The 16,266-nt window shown below is 43.3% G+C and overlaps 1 non-coding gene and 1 pseudogene across 2 annotated transcripts; both read left to right on the top strand.

The window, feature by feature from the left end:
• The first annotated feature begins 3,278 nt into the window (after positions 1 to 3,278).
• LOC145545607 (eukaryotic translation initiation factor 4B pseudogene) lies at positions 3,279 to 4,971 on the top strand (annotated as a pseudogene). Its single transcript, XR_014082158.1, has 2 exons — positions 3,279 to 3,583; positions 3,666 to 4,971. The product of XR_014082158.1 is annotated as a eukaryotic translation initiation factor 4B pseudogene (transcript).
• A 1,961-nt stretch (positions 4,972 to 6,932) lies between these two features.
• TRNAG-CCC (transfer RNA glycine (anticodon CCC)) lies at positions 6,933 to 7,005 on the top strand. The gene has a single exon. It is a non-coding gene; the product is annotated as a tRNA-Gly (tRNA).
• The last annotated feature ends 9,261 nt before the right edge of the window (positions 7,006 to 16,266 follow it).

Below are 16,266 nucleotides of genomic sequence, written 5' to 3' on the forward strand. Positions count from 1 at the left end.
CTATTCCTGTCCTTCAAGTAGGTTCATCAGTACCATTTTTATAGATTCCATATATATGTGTTAATATGCAATATTTCTTTTTCTCTTTCTGGCTTACTTCACTCTGAATAACAGGTTCTAGATTCATCTACCTCACTAGAACTGACTCAAATTCATTCTTTTTTATGGCTGAGTAATATTCCATTATATATATGTACCACATCTTCTTTATCCATTTATCTGTTAGTGCACATCTAGGTTGCTTCCATGTCCTGGCTATTGTAAATAGCATAACTATTGTAAATAGTAGTACCCTGAGCATCAGTGAACATGGGGGTATTTGTGTCTTTTTGAACTTAAATTGAAGAAAGTAGGGAAAACCACTAGTCCTTTCAGGTATGACCTAGATCAAATCCCTTATGAGTATACAGTGGAAGTGACAAATAGATTTAAGGAACTAGACCTGATAGACAGAGTGCCTGATGAACTATGGACAGAGGTTCATGACATTGTACAGGAGACAGGGATCAAGAAAATCCCCATAGAAAAGAAATGCAAAAAAGCAAAATGGCTGTCTGAGGAGGCCTTACAGATAGCTGGGAAGAGAAGAGAAGCGAAAAGCAAAGGAGAAAAGGAAAGATCTTCCCATCTGAATGCAGAGTTCCAAAGAATAGCAAGGAGAGATAAGAAAGCCTTCCTCAGCGATCAGTGCAAAGAAATAGAGGAAAACAACAGATTGGGAAAGACTAGAGATCTCTTCAAGAAAATTAGAGATACCAAAGGAACATTTCATGCAAAGATAGGCTCGATAAAGGACAGAAATGGTATGGACCTAACAGAAGCAGAAGATATTGAGGAGAGGTGGCAAGAATACACAGAAGAATTGTACAAAAAAGATCTTCACGACCCAGATAATCACGATGGTGTGATCACTCACCTAGAGCCAGACATCCTGGAATGTGAAGTCAAGTGGGTCTTAGAAAGCATCACTACAAACAAAGCTAGTGGAGGTGATGGAATTCCAATTGAGCTATTTCAAATCCTCAAAGGTGATGCTGTGAAAGTGCTGCACTTGATATGCCAGCAAATTTGGAAAACTCAGCAGTGGCCACAGGACTGGAAAAGGTCAGTTTTCGTTCCAATCCCAAAGAAAGGCAATGCCAAAGAATGCTCAAACTACCGCACAATTGCACTCATCTCACACGCTAGTAAAGTAATGCTCAAAATTCTCCAAGCCAGGCTTCAGCAATAGGTGAACCGTGAACTTCCAGATGTTCAAGCTGGTTTTAGAAAAGGCAGAGGAACCAGAGATCAAATTGCCAATATCTGTTGGATCATGGAAAAAGCAAGAGAGTTCCAGAAAAACATCTATTTCTGCTTTATTGACTATGCCAAAGCCTTTGACTGTGTGGATCACAATAAACTGTGGGAAATTCTGAAAGAGATGGGAATACCAGACCATCTGACCTGTCTCTTGAGAAACCTGTATGCAGGTCAGGAAGCAACAGTTAGAACTGGACATGGAACAACAGACTGGTTCCAAATAGGAAAGGGAGTACGTCAAGGCTGTATATTGTCACCCTGCTTAGTTAACTCATATGCAGAGTACATCATGAGAAACGCTGGGCTGGAAGAAACACAAGCTGGAATCAAGATTGCCGGGAGAAATATCAATAACCTCAGATATGCAGATGATGCCACCCTTATGGCAGAAAGTGAAGAAGAACTAAAGAGCCTCTTGATGAAGGTGAAAGAGGAGAGTGAAAAAGTTGGCTTAAAGCTCAACGTTCAGAAAACTAAGATCATGGCATCTGGTCCCATCACTTCATGGGAAATAGATGGGGAAACAGTGGAAACAGTGTCAGACTTTATTTTATGGGGCTTCAAAATCACCACTGATGGTGCTTGCAGCCATGAAATTAAAAGACGCTTACTCCTTGGAAGGAAGGTTATGGCCAACCTAGATAGCATATTTAAAAGCAGAGACATTACTTTGCCAACAAAAGTCCGTCTAGTCAAGGCTATGGTTTTTCCAGTGGTCATGTATGGATGTGAGAGTTGGACAGTGAAGAGAGCTGAGCACCGAAGAATTGATGCTTTTGAACTGTGGTGTGGGAGAAGACTCTTGAGAGTCCCTTGGACTGCAAGGAGATCCAATCAATCCATCCTAAAAGAGATCAATCCTGGATGTTCATTGGAAGGTCTGATGTTGAAGCTGAAACTCCAATACTTTGGCCACCTCATGCGAAGAGTTGACTCATTGGAAAAGACCCTAATGCTGGGTAGGATTGGGGGCGGGAGGAGAAGGGGACGACAGAGGATGAGATGGTTGGATGGCATAACCGACTCGATGGACATGGGTTTGGGTAGACTCTGGGAGTTGGTGATGGACAGAGAGACCTGGTGTGCTGCAGTTCATGGGGTCGCAGAGAGTCGGACACGACTGAGCGACTGAACTGAACTGAACTGAACTATGGTTTTCTCAGGGTATATACCCAGGAGTGGGCTTGATGGGTCATGTGGTGTTCTATGTTTAGTTTTTTAAGGACCTCCTTACTGTTCTCCACAGTGGCTGTACCAACTTACATCCCTACCAACAGAGTAAGAGGGTTCCCTTTTCTCCACACTGTCTTCATCATTTATTGTTTGTAGATTTTTTGACGATAGCTATTCTGGCTGGTGTGAAGTAATACCTCACTGTGATTTGGATTTATACTTCTCTAATAATTAGTGATGTTGAGCATCTTTTCATGTGCCCCTCTTGGCCATCTGTATGTCTTTGGAGAAATGTCTGTTTAGGTCAGACAAAAAAAAAATTATGGAGCGCAATAGCAAAAAAAAAACAAACAATCCAATAAAAAAATGGGTGGCAGACCTAAATAGACTGTACTTTTTAAGAGTAGTTTTAGGACTTCCCTGGTGGTCCAGTGGTTAAGACCTCACTTTCCAATGCAGGGGGTGCAGGTTCGATCCCTGGTCAGGGAGCTAAGATCCCAGATGCCTCTTGATGAAGAAAAAGAAAAAACAAAACAGAAAACAGGAACAATATTTTAACAAATTTAGTAAAGACTTTTAAAATGGTCCACATCAAAAAAGCAATCTTAAAAAACAGAAGAGTAGTTTTTAGGTTTATAGCAAAATTGATCAGGAAGTACAGAGTTCCCATATACCTCCTCTCCCCACATACCGACAGCCACCCCTAGTAGCAAAGTCCATCCCCACCAGGGTGGTATATTCGCTACAATCAATGAACCTGAACTGATATATCATTATCATCCCAAATCCAGTGCATTTATCCCATGAACCCAGCAAGCAGATTGAAAGGTTTTGGTTACCCTGACTTTGAGGTCCTGAGTTTAGATTCCTTGCTCAGTATTACCCTGAGTATCAGTGAAGGATTTCTAGAGGGCAGGAGATTTCAAATGGACACTGCTGATCCAATACTGGATCCTTCGGCTGATACTTGGTTCTTTCGGCCAAAATAGAAGTTGGTATTCTGACAAAAGAGATTCACACTGTAGGGCCCATCCTGCTGCAGACAGCTTTGATGACTACCTGTCCAGAGGAGTTGATGATAGCTTTGGAGACAAGTGTTGAGACTGTTATGATTCATGCCAATATTATGATGCGTGTCAGGATAAATAGGACAGTAAGATGGTCCGGTCCACATGGGGATGTGGACTGACATGGGGGCCAGGATTGCTATGATGACTGAGGCAGTAGAGATTATGACAGAGGCTATAATTACAGGACAGGCAGTGGCAGGAAGAATATTTGGTCGTGGGCACCAGAGGGATTAGGAATACAAAGGAAGAGGAGAGTGCTATGAAGATAGAAATGGCAGATGAGATGATTAGAGAGGCATCATGGTGCAGGCCCTCCCACGCACAGACTCATCGCGAATGTAAAGCCTCGGGGTACTCCCAAGGAAGACATTTCCTCTACTAGCATCTCCAGGCGAGCGGCTTCTGTGAGTGAGGGGCAAAGCTTGTTGACACAGCTGTTAGGGACCTTCTAGAGCCAAAACTAGAACTTCAAACTCAGGAGAGACACGCAAGCTGACAAAGTGAAGAAATTCAGGAAAAGGGAGGGCTGAGGACAGGAAGTGAGTCATCACAGACCACACCTAGCAGAAGTGTATGAAGAAAAGAGAGGAAGAAATCTCTAGAAAAGAAAACACTTAATAAGGAGGAAGACTGTCGCTCTCCAACTTCTAAGCCTCCCAAACCTGAGCAGTCTCTTAAGGTAATGCCAGCTGCTCCACCAAAGGAGAAGGCTCCTGGGGAAGCGATCTAACCCTCCTGCTGATCTCAGAGCTCAAACACAGAGCAGCAATAGTAGTTCTGGCTCTGCCATCTGAGCAAAGACCAGCAGGAAAGGTGAAAAGAAGATAAGCAAATGTCCCAAAAGGTCAAATTGGCAAGTCCAGTCCTGATCGAGACCATGGAGGGAACAAAGACCGCCAGAGAGTCAGGTGGGAAGGATCGTAAAAAGGATCAAGACTCCTGATCTGATTTACAATGGAGCCAGAGAAACCTGAAGAAAATCCAACCTCCAGGTTCAGTTCTTCAATCAGTCATGCTGCTCTTTCCCTTGACAGTGAAGGTGAAAACAAAGCTGAAAACCTAACCCTGTGCTTTCTCCTTCTCTCTCTCCATCCTGGAACATTTGAAAACAAATCAAACCTCCATCCAGACAAGATGAAATAAAACTCAGCATCTCCATCGCCTGGGCAGGGTGCAGGGGAAGAGAGGATCAATCCACCAAGATGATTGAATGGTTCTGAGACTGAGGGATTTTCCAGGACTTGGAAGCTTGTGCCTTAAAACTGGGAAGGTTTTGGGCAAAACTGGTATACATTGGTCCCCCTTTATGGTGGCAAAAGACCAGGGATCCTGTGTGTCACAAATAAGCCCTAGGCTTCCTCGTAGTCTCTGACTGGTTATATTTCCCTCCCATCCTTCAACACAGTCTGAACTCCGTTGTCTGTCTGATAACCCGGTTCACGGCTCTGCTGCCTGCCTGCGCCTCCGCTCTTTCACAGTAGCTATTACCCACTGTCCTTCTCTCCTAGACTTTGCTCTCTAATCCTTCTAGGACACAAGAGACTCGGGTTCGATCACTCGGTGGGGAAGATCCCCTGGAGGAGGAAATGGCAACCCACTCCAGTATTCTTGCCTGGAAAACTCCATGGACAGAGACTGGCAAGCTACAGTTCATGGGGTCCCAAAGAGTTGGACATGACTGAGCATGCACACACACACCCTCTAGGACTCCGCCCTAGGCTTTTCTATTAAAAAGAAGATGGTGGACTTCCTTGGTGGTCCCCTGGCTAAGACTCTGCCCTCCCAATGCAGGGAACCTGAATGTGATCCCTGGTTGGGTTTGTTTGTTTGTTTGTTTGTTTTTTGGTGGCTCAAATGGTAAAGAATCTGCCTGCAATGCAGGAGACCCAGGTTCAATCCCTGGGTCAGGAAGATCCCCTGGAGAAGAGAATGACAACCCACTCCAGTATTCTTGCTTGGAGAATCCCATGGAAAGAGGAGCCTGGTATGCTACAGTCCATGGACTTGCAGAGTCAGACATGAGTGAGCAACTAACACTTTGAAATGGACTCTCTAGTTGTGGCTCGAGGGCTCTGGAGCACAGAGGCTCAGTAGTTGTAGAGTGCAGGCTCAGTTGCTCCGGGGCAAGTGGGCTCTTAACTCCCGACAAGGGATCGAATCAAAGTCCCCTGCATTGCAAGGCGGATTTTTAACCACTGGGCCACCAGGGAAGTCCCAGAACGTTTTCAAAAAGGTGTTTATGCTTATCTTTCGTGTCCTTTCTTGACTCACTCTAATTTTCTACACTGAACCTTTTACTTGCATATTCTTTAAGTTAAAAATTAAACGCAGTCCTCATGATGCCTCCTACAAGAAGGCTTTCTTGACTACTCCTTTATCTCCGCATGGTAGATTTGGTTCCCTTCTCTTAGTTTTCATGGTACCCATGCTCACCCCTAGCACAGCATTTACCATAAGGTGCTTTAATCACCTGCTAATCACTTGCCTCCCCCTTAGACTGTGTTTTCCTTATGGCAGGTGCTGTGCCTTTTATAACTGCGTCCCTTGGGCCTTGACTGGGACCTGGTACACAGAAGGAGCTTTTCTCTTTCCACTTCCCCTAACTGTCCTGCCTTTAACACCCACCCAAACCAAAGAAGACCTTCCTTTCAATAAACTGATTGAGTAAACTTTGTTGCCAACAGTAAGAAGATGAAGGGGGAACTTCTCAAAAGTCCATTGCCCCGGGATTCAGGGTTTCCATCTCCTGTCTTCCTAGGGAACTTGCCCCTTACACATGGACATGTTTTACTAAGCTCTGAGTACCCAACACCATGAAATGAATATGAGAAAATGAGGATTCCAGAATGACTTTGTTGGCACGGCCATCTTGGGAATGTTGGAAGTCAAGGACCTTGAGCATACTATTTGGGCAAGAGCTATATTGCTCAGGAATGAAAAGTAAAGTGGGCAGAGAGTTAGGAACTAGAACTAGAACTTCAGACAAGATGTAAATTGGAAGGTGGAAAGGCAGTTAAGTCACGAATTTCTGTTTTGGAAGACAATTGATAGAGGAGGAAAACACCAAATTTACACGCTTTCAATTAAATAGGGGCTTCCCTTGTGGCTCAGCTGGTAAAGAATCCGCCTGGAATGTGGGAGACCTGGGTTCGATCCCTGGGTTTGGAAGATCCCCTGGAGAAGGGAAATGCCACCTGCTCCAGTATTCTGGCCTAGAGAATTCCATGGACTGTATAGTTTATACATGTTATTCATTTTATAGTTTTTAGACATTAAATATACTTGGCAGAAAGAAAGACAGGAAGAGAGAAAGAAGCAAAAGTAGGAGGGGGTGGAGAAAGAAAATACAAGAGAAATAACCACTTTTATTATATAGGTTTGGGGACTTCCCTGGTGGTCCAGTGGCTAAGACTCTGCACTCCCAATGCAGGGAGTCTGGGTTCAATCCCTGGTCAGGGAAATGGATCCTACATGCTGTAACTAAGACCTGGCATAGTCAAATAAATAAATAAAAATGTTTTAAAGAAAGAAAGAAAACAAAAAAGACTTAAATAATCAATAGGCTTAAAAAACAAATGATATAGGGGTGTGTGTGTGTGTGTGTGTGTGTGTGTGTGTGTGTGTATGTTAGTTGCTCAGTTGTCTCCGACTCTTTGTGACCTCATGGACTGTAGCTCATCAGCCTCCTGTGTCCATGGAATTCTCCAGGAAAGAATACTGGAGTGGATTGCCAGTCCCTTCTTCAGGGGATCCTCCTGATCCAAAGATAGAACCCGGCTCTCCTGCATTGCAGGCAGATTCTTTACCATCTGAGCCACCAGAGAAGGCCATATAGGTTTTTATATTTTGTTAATATACAGGGGATCCTACCCAACATTCCACTCAGTGCTATTCCAGAAGAGTTTGAGAAGGGAGAATTGTGTAGTGAGACTCAGCTTTGACTGCACTTGAATTATCAGGGGAGCTTTTATTGTTGTTCAGTTACTCAGTCACGTCCGAATCTTTGTGACCCTACAAACTGTAGCACTGGGCTTCCCTGGTAGCTCAGCTGGTAAAGAATCCACCTGCAATGCAGGGGACCCTGGTTCGATTCCTGGGTCGGAAAGATCCCCTGGAGAAAGGAAGGCTACTCATTCCAGTATTCTTGGGCTTCCCTGGTGACTTAGACTGTAAAGACCTGGGAGATCGGCGTTCAATCCCTCGGTTGGGAAGATTATCTGGAGGAGAGAATAGCATCCCACTCCAGTATACCTGCCTGGAGAATTCCCATGGACAGAAGAGCCTGGTGGGCTACAGCCCATGGGGTTGCAAAGAGTCAGACATGACTGAGCGACTAAGAACAGCACAGCACACAGACTGCAGCACACCAGGCTTCCCTGTCCTTCACCACCTCCCTGAGCTTGCTCAAACTCATGTCCATTGAGTTGGTGATGCCATCCAACCATCTCATCTTCTCTCACCCCATTCTCCTCCTGTCCTCAGTCTTTCCCAGCATCAAGGTCTTTTCTAATGAGTCAGCTCTTCCCATCAGGTGGCCAAAGTATTGGAGCTTCAGCTTCAGCATCAGTCCTTCCAATGAGTATTCAGGACTGATCTCCTTTAGGATGGACTGGTTGGATCTCCTTGCAGTCCAAGGGACTCTCAAGAGTCTTCTCCAACACCACAGTTAAAAAGCATCAATTCTTCGGTGCTCAGCCTTCTTTTTTTTTTTTTTTTTTGCTCAGCCTTCTTTATGGTCCACCTCTCACATTCATACATGGCTACTGGAAACACCGTAGTTTTGACTATAGAGGTCTTTGTTGGCAAAGTAACATTTCTGCTTTTTAATACACTGTCTAGGTTTGTCATAACTTTTCTTAAAAAGAGCAAAGGTCTTTTAATTTCATGGCTGCAGTCACCATCTGCAGTGATTTTGGAGCCCAAGAAAATAAAGTCTGTCACTATTTCCATTATTTCCAAGGGGGAAAATATAATATATATATGTGCCTGGATCACACCCTCAGAGAATCTGATGTAATTAATTAGTTAGAGATACAGCTTGGGCCTCAGGCTGGTTAAAAGCTCTCAAGAGATTTTTTGGTAAAATATACATAACATGAAATTTACTGTCCTAACCATTTTAAAGGATGTAATTCAATGCTATTAAATACATTCATAATATTGTACAACCATCACCACCATTCATCTCCAGAACTCTTGTCTTGTAAAACTGAAACTCTAGACTCATTACACAATAGCCTTGGCAATCAGAATTCTACATTCTGTCTCCAAGATTTTGACTCTTCTAAATACCTCACATAAGTGGACTTATACAGTATTTATCTTTTTGTGTCTGGCTTATTTCACCTAGCATAAAATCCTCAGAGTTCAACCATGTTGTAGGGTATGTCAGAATTTCCCTCCTTTTTAAGCCAAATAGTATTCCACTGTATGTGTGTAACATATTTTGCTTATCTATTCATCCATTTATAAACACTTTGGTTGCTTCCAAATTTTAACTATTGTAAATAATGCTGCTATGAAGATGGCTGTACAAATATCTCTTCAAGACCCTGCTTTCAGTTCTTCTGTGTATGGATCCAGAAGTGGGATTGCTGTATTACATGGTATTAATAATTCGGGGGGAGGGAATGATCCTACAGGAAATCAGAGTTCTATCAGTTGAGGAGGAGATGGAGGCTGAGCAGACAAAAACAACAAGTGTCTAGTACTGAGGAGAGGAAGAACTCTGGAGTGGGGCCTTAGCATGGCCAACTGTGGAGCTAGAGTTCCAGAAAGACTGAGTGGGCCTTAGAGGATCAATCTTTGGAGTTTTGACTTGGGCCCTTGATTTTCTCTTCACTGGTGAAGCCTGAGAAACAAGAGCTGCACTGGAGAAATAGAGGCCCCATAATATATATATAATGGAATATTACTCGCCATAAACAAGAATTAAATACTGCCATTTGCAGCAATGTAGATGGACTTAGAGATTGTTATACTAGTGAAGTAAACCAGAAAGAGAAAGACAAATAGCCTATGATATCACATGTATGTGGAATCTAAAATACGACACAAAGGAATTTATTTACAAAACAGAAACAGACTCACAGACATGGAAAACAAACTTATGGTTACCAAAGGGGAAGCAGGAAGGAATAAATTGGGAGTTTGGGGTTAGCAGATACAAACACCTACATATAAAATAGATAAACAGGGAGCTACTGTATAACAAAGGCAACTATATTCAATATCCTCTAATATACCATAATGGAAAAGAATCTGAAAAAGAATATAAATACATGAAATATACATATATGAAAGTGAAAGTGTTAGTCACTCAGTTGTATTGGACTCTTTGCGACCCCATGGACTGTAGCCTGCCAGGCTCCTCTATCCATGGGAATTCTCCAGGCAAGAATACTGGAGTATATCACCCCCCAGGGGTGATAAAAGTCTTTATAGACAGAGAGAGGGCCTACACTGCAGAAAGAGCACAGTCAGCTCTGACGGTCATCTTGAAACTGGTCATCAGAGTTCTGATCAGCATCCTCTTGATTATTTTAGGTACAGTTAATCTTCAGTTCCAGGGTGGATTTGTTCCCATTTCCGTGAGACCAGTTCTTGAAATTGTGGCAGCTTATGTCATGGCTACAGTTGGGTCATTATGTAGTTAACTTCTCCCATCTGGTGGAGGTTTCAGTATCTATAAGACAGCTCACAGGATATGGCTCCAAATATTATCTATAGCCCTTGAGAAGGAACCAAAGGTCCCTGACTTCGCTTACTGTCTAATCTATTATTGTTTTGTTCTGTTTGACTGCTTTTCTTTGCTTCTGCATTTTCTCACTCCTCTGATTAAACTTATTCTTTGGCTAAATTTTCCACAAACAAAAAAAAAGGTTGAGGACATGGGGCTAAGGAACACAGGGTCTTGTTCTGTTTCAAAACTAACACAACATTCTGAATCAATTGTACTTCAATTAAAATAAATAAATAAACTACCTGGATATTTAAAAGCAGATTTCAAAGTAATAAAGGAGAAGAAACAACATGGAAGATTCCTGGGCAGGAGGACATGCAGGGACTCACCAAAGCTCAAGGCAAGAGCTCTGCCACCTGCCCATGACAAAGAAGGTCCCATCCATCGGCCCAGGTGGATAAGGGTTGGGTTTTCAGTGCTCCCAGGTCACTAGCCACCAACTCACATAAATCCCACTGTTTGAGAGGCTCACAGGTCTTGTCGAGGGTTGAACTGTGATGTTGAATTGTGAAAAATGTAGAGTAGTAACAGTCCTGATCACAAAAGCAGAGCATCTTAGAGAGACTCAGGAGACTAGATGCAGGTGAAAGCTAAAGAAGTTATTCAACACTGGAGTGGTTCATCTAGGAAGCTGTGACATTTTCTTCCTTAGATATCTTTAAATAGACAATGAAATAAATTTCCAGCTAAATATCAACTTCTAGATGTCTTTTCTAGGTGCTGCCAGTCCTAAGGTTTTTTTATTCTCTTAAGAGCTGAAAAGTAAAAATAGAAACCAGGATGTGTCTTTCAATTATAGTTTTGATGCCACTTTGACATGTTGTATTAATTCCTGACTTTCACATTCTGAAGCTTGGATGCTGAGATTTAAAGGATGAGTGGCTCTTATCTTTATTCATCAGTTTTTAGAAAGATCTGAACCCTTTGGGCACAGCAGTTAGGAGAAGCCCAGGAAATAGTGATATTAAATTCCAATCTTGTTTTACCCACTTCACTGTGGCAAAGGTCCTGACTTTTAAAAAAATATTTATTTATTTATTTTTATTTGGCTGATCCTAATATTTAGCTGCAGTGTGTGAGGTGGATCTCAGTTGTGGCATGTGGGATATAGTGCCCCAACCAGGGATCAAAACTGGGCCCCCTGTGTTGGGAGCATGGAGTCTTAGCCAATGGACCACCAGGGAAGTCTTGCTCCTGACTTTTTTTTTTTCCTATAATTTTATGTATTTATTTTTGGCCATGCTGGGTCTTCTTTGCTCCCCTCAGGCTTTCTCTAGTTGCGGCGATCGGGGGCTACTCTCTAGTTGCAGTGCTCAGGCTTCTCATTGTGGTAGCTTCTCTCTTTGTGAAGAGCACAGGCTCTAGGGTACATGGGCTCAGTAGTTGCAGCACCCAGGCTCTAGAGCACAGGCTCAGGACTTGTGGCGCTTGGGCTTAGATGCTACTCAGCATGTAGGGATATTCCTGGACCAGGGGTCTAACTCATATTTCCTGCACTGGCAAGTGGATTCTTTACCACTGAGCCACCAGGGAAGCCTCCTGACTTTTTTAAGCTCCATTTCTTCCTCCTTTTTCCTCCCTACCTCTTCTTTTCCTATCACTTGCACATTTATCTTGATAAAACCAAAGCACTAATGATATCAGAGATTTTAGTTTAATTTTTAATTATCTTTGAATGTGCCCAGTAGGAAAAAAATACTTATCCTTCCCTCCTCTATTCTATGGTTCTAACAGAATAATTCCCATTTATAGAATAATAATAAACTTATAGGGACTTCCTGGCAGTCCAGGGGTTAAGACTTTGTGAGGACAAGGGGTGCAGGTTCGATCCTTGGTCAGGGAACTAAGACCTCATACGCTGCATGACATGACTGGAAAAAAAAAAAACTTAGAAACTAATAATTCCCACTAATTTTCTTACAAATAAACACAACTGGTTGGAGACAGGACTGGTGTAAAGACTTTGAATCAATGCTGACCCAGAACTAAAAATAATTCAGAGTTCACACTATTAATTGTGAGTCAGTAATGTCATTTTCCTGGAAAAACACTGGGAGTCAGAAAAGGAAGTCAGAAGGATCATCCTGACAGTCCCTTCCCTTTTCATTATTGGCAGCGAGGGATGCAGGGATCCTAGGCCCCCAACTAGGGATCAAACCCAAGCCCAGTAGAAGAATGGAGCCCTAACCACTGGTCTGCCAGGGAATTCCCAACTGTCCCTTCCAACCCAAAGGTCTTTTGGCTCTCATGTTCATCTATTTGCACTTCTAACCCCTGCAGGTTGGCCCTTCTTGGGTAGCATGAAGACAGGGTCATCTGTCCTTTATCCTAAAGCGCCATGGGTCTGAGCTGCCACCAGTTCAGGTACAGCCCCTCTTGTTAATTGCTGTCTCTTCAGCATCCGTGCACCACTGGGCACCTAGTAGGCACTCAGTAAGTATTGGTGAAATGACGTGAAATAACCAACAAATAAATGAATGACTAGAACCAGTGGTGTTTGCCTGCACTTGCTGCAGAATTGAGATGGTGGAGGTACCCACCCTTCTCTTAATGCTGAGTTTAGAGACCCCCTCCCCCCCACGAGCAGGAAATTTAGGCCAGTATCACCCTTACAGACTTCCCCCCACAACCATACTCTGAGGGAAGTGATCAACCCCGGCTGAGCTGATGTGGAGGGTGGTCAGCCTGTGAGGTTTGCTCTTCTGATCCATCTGTAGAAACTCAGGCTTCCTCTCTCACAGCTGTGCTTTGAGGTAATGAGATGTCTCCACATTCTTCCTTTCCGGACAGCCTGTGGTGAACTGAAATCCTCCCTTCACTTTGAAAGCAGCTTCCTTGCAGCTCCTGAATTTCAGAAGCAGGACAAGCATGCCTATAATATATTCACTTTCCTATTGGCTTAGTAATTGTGTTTCCAGCCATACGACCATCACCTGATCCCAGAGTCCAGCCCCCGTTGCACCCAGAGAGGCCACCAGTGACTCAGATGTGGATCTGTTTTTCTAAAACCCCAAGGCAGATGGAGCTGTGGCCGGGCTGCTAGTGGGTGGGGCCCAGGCGATCTGTGCTTCCTTTAACAGTTTACTCTGAGAGAATTGGCAGAAGCCAAAACGTGGAGATCAGAGAGAAGCTGTAGGATAGAAGTGTGTCCTCCACTTTATCCTTTTAAACATCTCTCTGATGACCATCTCCCTCTTTGCTAAATCAGTGAAAAAACTATCCTTTATGGGAAAACCATTTTTTTTTTTGGCTGCCCAGCATGAGAGATCTTGGGATTCCAAGGTGACGCTAGTGGTAAAGAATCCACCTGCCAAGGCAGGAGATGCAAGAGATGTGGGTTCCATCCCTGGGTTGGGAAGATCCCCTGGAGGGGAAAATGGCAACCCACTCCAGTATTCTTGTCTGGGAAATCCCATGGACAAAGGAGCCTGGCGGGCTACAGTCCTTGGGGTCACAAAGAGTCCATCACAACTGAGCATGCAACAACAACAGCATGTAGAGTCTTAGTTCCTGGAAACCCACACCCTTGCCCCTTGCAGTGGAAGTGCTGAGTCTTAACCCCTGGACTGCCAGGGAAGTCCCACTTTCACAAGAAAACCTTGATCTTAGTTCTGAAAAGAAGACAGAAAGGGTGGCTTCTACACACAGCTCTGGCCTTGGAATTGTTTTTCTAAGTTAAAATGCCAAGCACGTCATGAACTTGAATGTGTACCAGGTAGCCAGCCATAAGCAGTTCAGCAGGGAGGAGCAGAGATAACCCCCAAGTAAAGGTTCTTTGAGGATGGGAGAGAGAACCTTTCCTCTGAAGGGAACATTTCAAGCCTAGCAACCTTCTTACATGGAAGGGCGTCTTCCAAGCGCCTACTCAATGCTGGTCCAGACTTGACTACATGGTATCGTTCTGTAGAGATTGGGTGTATTTCTCAGCTTGTGGCAATACCAGAGACTTTGTTTTTTCTTTTTTCTTTTTCTATGATGGTTAAAGGAGGAAGCGCTAATTGGTCCTCTGCAAAACCAAAGCGTATAAATAACCCAAACCACGAACACAGAAGTCCTTTAGATGTAAACCTCAGCTCTTATGACTGGTTCTTAGTTCATACTAAATTTTTCAGAGCTGTATGAGCCTCACAGGACTAAGCCTTCCTTACTTCTTTTTTAAATGCAAAAGGCGGGACTTCCTGGCGGTTTAGCAGTTAAGATTCAGCATTTCCACTACAGGGGCCATGGGTTCAGTCCCTGGTGGGGGAACTAAGATCCGGCATGCAGCACTGTATGGCCAAAAATTAATAATAATAACAATAAAAATTAAATGCAGAAGGCCCTTTGTGTACACATACTAGGATAGAATATTTGTACATAGATCTTTCTCATCCTGAGAAGCCAAATAAATCCTTCTTTCATGAATGAAAGATGGGCATGGACTTGATGGGTTCCAGGGATGGTAAGTTTGATTGCATCACTGAACAGAAATCGTGAGAACCATATCTACCATCAGGACAGACACAGAAGGCAAAAATGAAAATGAATTAAGATAAAGTCATCTGAAATGTACAAAATCATTATCTGAAAATGCCAGCAAGAGATTTAGTCTTTAGAGTTTCCAGGAGAACTTAGCTAGGTTACCAAAAATTAGATTGTTTTCATATTAAACAACTAACTTCCTCCATAGCAAATTTGCTTGATTTGAATATTCCTTTAAAAGTCTAAGAAGCTGACATAATAGCTAGGATAGCTATGAACCTTATGGTCAAAGAGGGAGTGGGGGTAGGAGGGAGCAGGTAAACCATTTCTTGCTCAAGAAAAAATCCTATTAGTCTAGCCCCAGACCAGAGACTTCAGATTTGACTAGTCCTAACTCAAGTAGTTTAATAAAACCAAAAAAGAAGGAAAGAAAGAAATTGTGATAGATACACCTACAGAGCAGGGGGCAGGTTGTGAAGGGCTTCTCTTGTCAGACTGAGAGCTTTGTTCTGCAAACAAAAGGATTAGAGGACTGGGGAGTAATAGGAAAGAAGATTATGTTTATTTCATGTGTCCCAAGAAATGCTTCTTGAAAAAATGGTCACATGGACAAATAAGTTTTGGAAAGCCAGTCCACTCTAGTCCTGGAATCTCCTGGAGATTCATTTGTTTTAAAAGTCCCTGAAATGTCACAAGAAACTGATTTTATTCTGCTTAATCCAGGGAAAGAGGAAAACACAAAGGGGAGTATTTTGTTGACAAATCTATTCAATTTTTCTAGTCCACTTCACAGCAATGAATTGATAGGTCGCTTTTTTTTAATTTGTGGGGCTTCCCTGGTGGCTCAGATGGTAAGGGAATATTGTCCGATTAATGTAGTATCACGCAAATATAACTCACATGTTCAAACTCTAGCAGCAAGTGACCTCAGAGTAAAGTCGCATGATTGTAATATGAAAATACACAGGGCTCAGGGACTTCCCTGGTGGTCCAGTGCTTGAGAATCTGTCTTGTAATGCAGGGGACACAGGTTCGATACCTGGTTGGAGGACTAAGATCCCACATGCCTCAGAGCCACTAAGCTGGTCTGCCAAAACAAGAGAGTCCCCGAGTCACAATGAAAGATCCCAAGTGCTGCAACTAAGACCCTTGGCAGCTAAATAAATAAACTCAATGCTCAGTGCCTCTAACATAAAGTCTTGGGTTTCCAGAGATTCTCCTCTGAAGATATTCCTGGGATGCTCACGGGTCTAGTCCCAATGCCCTTTGTGTGATAACTGCTCAGTCGTGTCTGACTCTTTGTAACCCCATGGACTGTAGCCCATAGTCCAGACTCTTCTGTCCATGGGATTCTCTGGGCGAAGAATACTGGAGTGGGTTGCTATTTCCTTCTCCAGGGGATCTTCCCAACCCAGGGATAGAACCCAGAGAATTACAGGCAGATTCTTTGCCAGAGCCACCAGGGAAGCTTTAATGCCCTTTAGGCTTGACCAGTTTGATTCCAGTTAAGCCCCTTTT

This window comes from Giraffa tippelskirchi, chromosome 4 (assembly GCF_054371585.1).
Source record: "Giraffa tippelskirchi isolate mGirTip1 chromosome 4, T2T-mGirTip1v1.2.pri, whole genome shotgun sequence".
NCBI lineage: Eukaryota > Metazoa > Chordata > Mammalia > Artiodactyla > Giraffidae > Giraffa > Giraffa tippelskirchi.